We start from the raw sequence: 6,000 nt of genomic DNA on the forward strand, positions 1-6,000 counted from the left end.
ACATATTAGTGTCATAAACAACATCCTTCATCATTATACTGGCTTAGTAAACCATCCGGATGGGGATCTAAGACAAAATGGATACTCACCCTCCCCTCCAGAGAACGGACTAATTGACAGCAGTCCATTCCTGTCAATTCCAAATATGAATTATTTATGATAAATTAATTTGCTATAGTAAATGCTGGGGGGGGGACTAATTAAGGTTTGATGTCCCATTGTGCTGTGTATTGCATATGCATCGATGCACCCTAATTAGTCCCACTGAAGTCTGTATAACAAAGAGACAGAGGGCTCGAGTCCTCCCTGAAAACAATCTCTGAAGCAGCCACAGATGTTTTTCATTTTTAATTACAACCTTATAACTGGCAAAACATCATTGTCATGGTTACATGCTGCACTATTACTTTAAAAAGAAGAGCCACTGGGATGTTCAGCAAGTGGAACAGACTAGATAACCTTGGATCCTTCCCTCATAACATAATCATATAAAACTGGTGATTCAGAAGAAAGAAGGGATGCTTATCCAGCTGCTTCACAGTTTGCCAAGATATTCTGATTGCCCCCCTGCCCCACCCCGCCAAGGCTTTAATGTCACCAGAGAGAAGCAAAGTGTTATCAAGCCCTCTAGACTGCGTGTGATATTTCCAGACAGCCCTTCCAGATTTATTCTCATGGCAGAAAGAATCCCTCACGACTTGTATATAAACATTCACAGCCATGGCGTTCTTTGAAGAAAGCAAATATCTGTCAAACATTATAATAAGGCTGCTGGTTTGTTTATTTTTTCAAAAGTGTACCCTGCCTTTCAACCTTCTAAAAATGAATTAGTCCAGTTTATGGAGATTTATGTCTATCAGTAACTATCAGACATGACGGCTGAGTTCAAACTTTATATTCAGGAGCAATATACATGATGATCAAATGGAGAGGATAAGGAGGATGCTCTTGGTCTGTTTGTGAGCTTCCAAGCGGCATCTAGTTGGCCACTGCAGGAGGCAGTGGGATAGATGAGACAGCGGACCCTTGATCTGTTGGAGAGGAGAGCTGGTCTTGTGGTAGCAAGCATGACTTGTCCCCATAGTTAAGCAGGGTCTGCCCTGGTTGCATCTGAATGGGAGACTTGATGTGTGAGCAGCACTGCAAGATATTCCCCTCAGGGGATGAAGCCGCTCTGGGAAGAGCAGAAGGTTTCAAGTTCCCTCCCTGGCTTCTCCAAGATAGGGCTGAGAGAGATTCCTGCCTGCAACCTTGGAGAAGCCACTGCCAGTCTGTGAAGACAATACTGAGCTAGATAGACCAATGGTCTGACTCAGTATATGGCAGTTTCCTATGTTCCTATGTCTGACCCAGCATAGGAATGACTTACAAATTCAAAGTGGTGACTATCGAATGTTATAAGACAGGGTTCCTAACCTGTGGCACTACAGATGTTGCTGGATTACAACTCCCATCATCCTCTGCTACAGTTTATTGTGGCTGGGGATGATGGAAGTTTCAGTTCAACAATATCTGGAATACCATAGGTTGGCGACTCCTGTTATAAGAGATCTGTCACGGAATGAGATCCCTTCTATTTGGAAGTGTATTTCTGTCTTAGAAGTTTAGCTCTCTAAGGCAGTATGAATGCTTTTGGAACTAGTTCTCCAAAAGATAGTTTCAGACAAAAATAAAGACTGAGAGAACTTTTTAAATTTGTCTTTATTAAGTACACTGAAAAGTTATACAAAATTCAGTGATCAAAAACAGTAGTTCAAACACGTTACGGTGCATTAGGGTCCAACTTATGCCAAAGCAGGTTTAATAAAGAGTTTGCACACAGAAACTTGATTTAAACCTGGTTTGATTCAAAACGTTTCCATTGCTAAGTCTTACATTCAAAAGGCTTTCAAACAGTGTTCTAGAAATCCAGTTCTCTCTCTCTCTCTCTCTCTCCATAGCCAAAGTGACTAGGCACAATCATAGGAGATGCTTTCTGTTCTTGGGGGTGGGGTAGGGGCCTTTAAAACACTTAACTCATAGAAGAGCTAGGCACAAACTTGTGGTTTCTCATGATGTTCAGCATCTGCTCTCTGCTCTGCTCCCTGTGTATGCTCTTGAACATACTGATTATTGTACAGTTTTGGCTCAGACTTCCTTTTGTATAATGAACTCATTGACCAAAACCAGGTGCTTTGTGCTACTAGTTTCAGCATACAGCTGCCAATGATCTCACCTTATTTTGACTATCACAGAGCCTAGCTGCTGAAGGCCACAGATTTTCTGCCCAGCAACACAGATAATCACTAACGGTTGTCTCAGCAAAAATTCATGCTTTCTGATTTTATGCAAAAAGCAGAACATGGCCAAAACAAATGTCAAATAGCTCTGAAACAACATTGATATATCACAGATTCATCATATAAAGAAGGTTATACTGTACCACCATGTTGGCTGATATTTTTTGTTATACCAACCCCTGTTGTTAAGAAGCAGCTCAATTTTAAGCAATAGAGAAGCCCTATTCAGAAGTTATTCGTGAAAGTACAGACTCTGAAACTGTGCTGGAAACCCCTCCCCCCAGAACATCATTCACTGACCCTCCCAGCAGGTCGCCCACACTTAGTGGTCACCTGAAGAGGTGAATGCTGTAGGTGTTATGAGTAAGTGACACACCAGGGGAGGGACTTCTGCACTGTTTGCTCTAACAGGGATACCCAGATGTTGTTGAGTACAACACCAAGCATCCCCAGCTGCAGTGGTCTTTGGCTGAGGATTCTGGGAGTTGTAGTCAACAACATCTGGAAATCCATGTTAGAGGGAACACTGGACTTCTGGCACGCTTCCAGAGGCTGTATGCCTCCACAAATAATGTTTGAATAGGGCTAGAGAGGTTCTGAGTGGCCTGTATTTTGTAATACAAATTACAAAACAGGGTGTGCAAATTAGCACTGTACAAATACAGTACACATCCTGTGATGAAGTATTTGTGCCATTCCAAGGACACTTAGGATTCTGCATTCAGAGCTATTTGGCCCAGTCTACACATGTCACACAGGTACCCTGGCAAGGCTCTTAGATGCTGCTGTAGGGGCTGCATCCCAGAGCTGACATTATATATATATATATATATATATATATATATATATATATATATATATATATATATTTGGTTGGTTGGTTGGTTGGTTGGTTGGTTGGTTGGTTGGTTTATATACTGCCCTTCCAAAATGGCTCAGGAAGGGCAGATAAGCAGATAGATAGGTAGATAGGCAATATTTGCACACAGTCATCATAGCAAAGCAGTAGTAAAACAATATAATAAAATCCAATAAAAACAAATTAAACAGCAGAACTTACAAATAAAATAATGTCACAGAGGTCCAAACAAAAATCTGCAACTTAAATGCAGGAATTCCCCACCCTCACCCCAACTACAATTTATTTATTTATTTATTTGATTTGTATACCGCCCTTCCAAAATGGCTCAGGGTGGTTTACAATTAAAACACACCACTAAAACAGTAAAGAACTAAAACAAATTAAAAAAACAACATAACAATTAACAATTTAAAATTTAACAATTTAAAAACATTTTAAAACAACAATTAAACAATTACAGTGATTAAAAACTCCAAAATCAGGTTTTGAATTTTAAAATAAACCAGAAATTAAAACCCCCACAATTTAGGAAGCTGAGAAAGCTTGGGTGAAGGGTTTTCAGGTGTTGCTTGAAATCTTTCCGTCAGGAATTTTTCTCTAACACTGATGACTGCAGACAGAAAATGAACAGCCTTTATAGTTACATGTTTATCTTGTACACAAAACAAATACATCACGACAAGTTAGCCAATGTCCTCATATAGTTCCTCAAGTTTTGATACAAATGTAGTTCCCTCTCTCATATAGCAGGAACTGCACTGCATAATAGACTTGAGTCCACAAAGGAAGGTATGCTCAAGCTACAGCTTATTCCTCTGTCTTCTCTCCAAGACAGCTGATGATATCAAATTTAGTCCAGCTTTGATAAAAGGTATCCTCTCTGTATAATTTTGCCATATCCACCAGTCTATAGACCAGAGACAGAATATTCTAAAAGCAGGGAGCCACATGCAAAGATTTCCACATGAGCCACCATTTACACCGAAATGCATGTACACATCACCTTTTAAAAGTAAAACTCTTCACAATGTGGTGAACAAATAAAATTATTCCCTCTCCACACACACATATTTATCAGTCTACAATTGGGCTGTCACCCTTTTTTACTGACTCTGGTCCAGCGCCTCTAAACAAAAACCTGACATAGAAATTGGGTAGATGGAAGTCAGTCACTAGTATATTTACTGCAAGCAATAAGCCATCAAAATATTTATTTATTTATTTAACATATTTTTATACCACCCAAAACCTATGCCTCTGGGTAGTTTACAACAAAACAAAATACATGACAACAGAAAAAATGAAAACATTAGTTAAAATAAATGACAGTAAAAAAGTTAAAACATTACAACAATTTAAAATTTTAAAACAATGTTATAAAACAATCTTAAAAATATTAAAACAGTATTTAATTAAAAGCCTGGGTGAACATATGTGTCTTTAAGGACTTTTTAAAGGCTATCAGAGATGGGGAGGCTCTTATTTCAGCAGGGAGCACATGCCAAAGCTTTGGGGCAGCAGCAAAGGCCCATCCCCGAGTAGCCACCAGACGAGCCGGTGGCAACTGCAGATGAACCTCTCCAGATGATCTCAATGGGCGGTGTGGTTCATAGCAAAGAAGGCGTTCTGTTAAATACCCAGGGCCCAAGCTGTTTAGGGCTTTATAGCTTATAACCAAAACCTTGTACTCTGCCCGGAAATATAGCGGCAGCCAGTGTAGCTCTTTGAATACAGGAGTAATATGGTCTCTCTGAGATGATTCAGAAACCAACCTGGCTGCCGTATTCTGAACCAGCTGTAGTTTCCGGACTACACACAAAGGCAGCCCAAAAAAAGTGCATGGCAGTAATCCAGTCTGGAGGTTACCAATGTATGTACCACTGTTCAGAGGTAATTTTTCTCAAGAAATGGACGCAGCTGGAGTATCAGCCGAAGCTGGTAGAAGGCACCCCTGCCACCACTTCAACCTGGGACACTAGGGAGAGCCTTGGATCCAGAAACACCTCTAGGCAGCGTACCTGTTTCTTCCGGGGAAGTGTGACCCCATCCAGAACAGGCAGATAAAACTCATCTCCCAAGTTTCGACCCTACACAATGAGTACCTCCGACTTATCTGGATTCAGTCTCAGTTTGTTAACTTTCATCCAGCCCATCACCATCTCCAGGCAGGCATTTAGGGAGGTTATGCCTTCTCCTGATGATGCTGACATGGAGAAATAGATTTGGGTGTCATCAGCATAATGATAGCACCCTGCACCAAATCCCCTGATGATCTCTCCCAGCAGTTTCATGTCAATGTTAAACAACATCGGAGACAATACGGAGCCCTGAGGGACCCCATACAAAAGTTCAGATTTTGAAGCACAGTAGTCTCCAAGGGAAACCATCTGGAATCTGCCAGAAAGGTAGGAGTGGAACCACTGCAAAGCAGTGCCCAACCCATTCAGATGTTCCCAACCCCCTCAGAAGCTCCAGAAAGATACTATGTTCAATAGTATCGAAAGCCGCTGAGAGGTCCAAAAGGATCAACAGGGTCACACTTCCTCTGTCAATTCCCAACTGGAGATCATCCATCAGGCAGTTTCCATCCCATAGCCTGTCCGAAAGCCAGTCTGAAATGGGTCTAGATAACTGGTTTCCTCCAAGACTGTCTGGAGCTGGGAGACCACCACTTTCTCAATCACCTTGCCCAACCACGGAAGGTTGGAGACAGGCCTATAGTTACTCAACTCTGAGGGATCCAAAGCAGGCTTCTTCAGAAGTGGTCTAATAATTGCCTCCTTAAGACAATATAACATATACGTTATACATTATAATCAATGTATAGGCAGATCAGCTCCAAAACCAAAAAGTTCCAAA

The sequence above is a fragment of the Hemicordylus capensis genome, chromosome 1 (assembly GCF_027244095.1).
Source record: "Hemicordylus capensis ecotype Gifberg chromosome 1, rHemCap1.1.pri, whole genome shotgun sequence".
NCBI lineage: Eukaryota > Metazoa > Chordata > Lepidosauria > Squamata > Cordylidae > Hemicordylus > Hemicordylus capensis.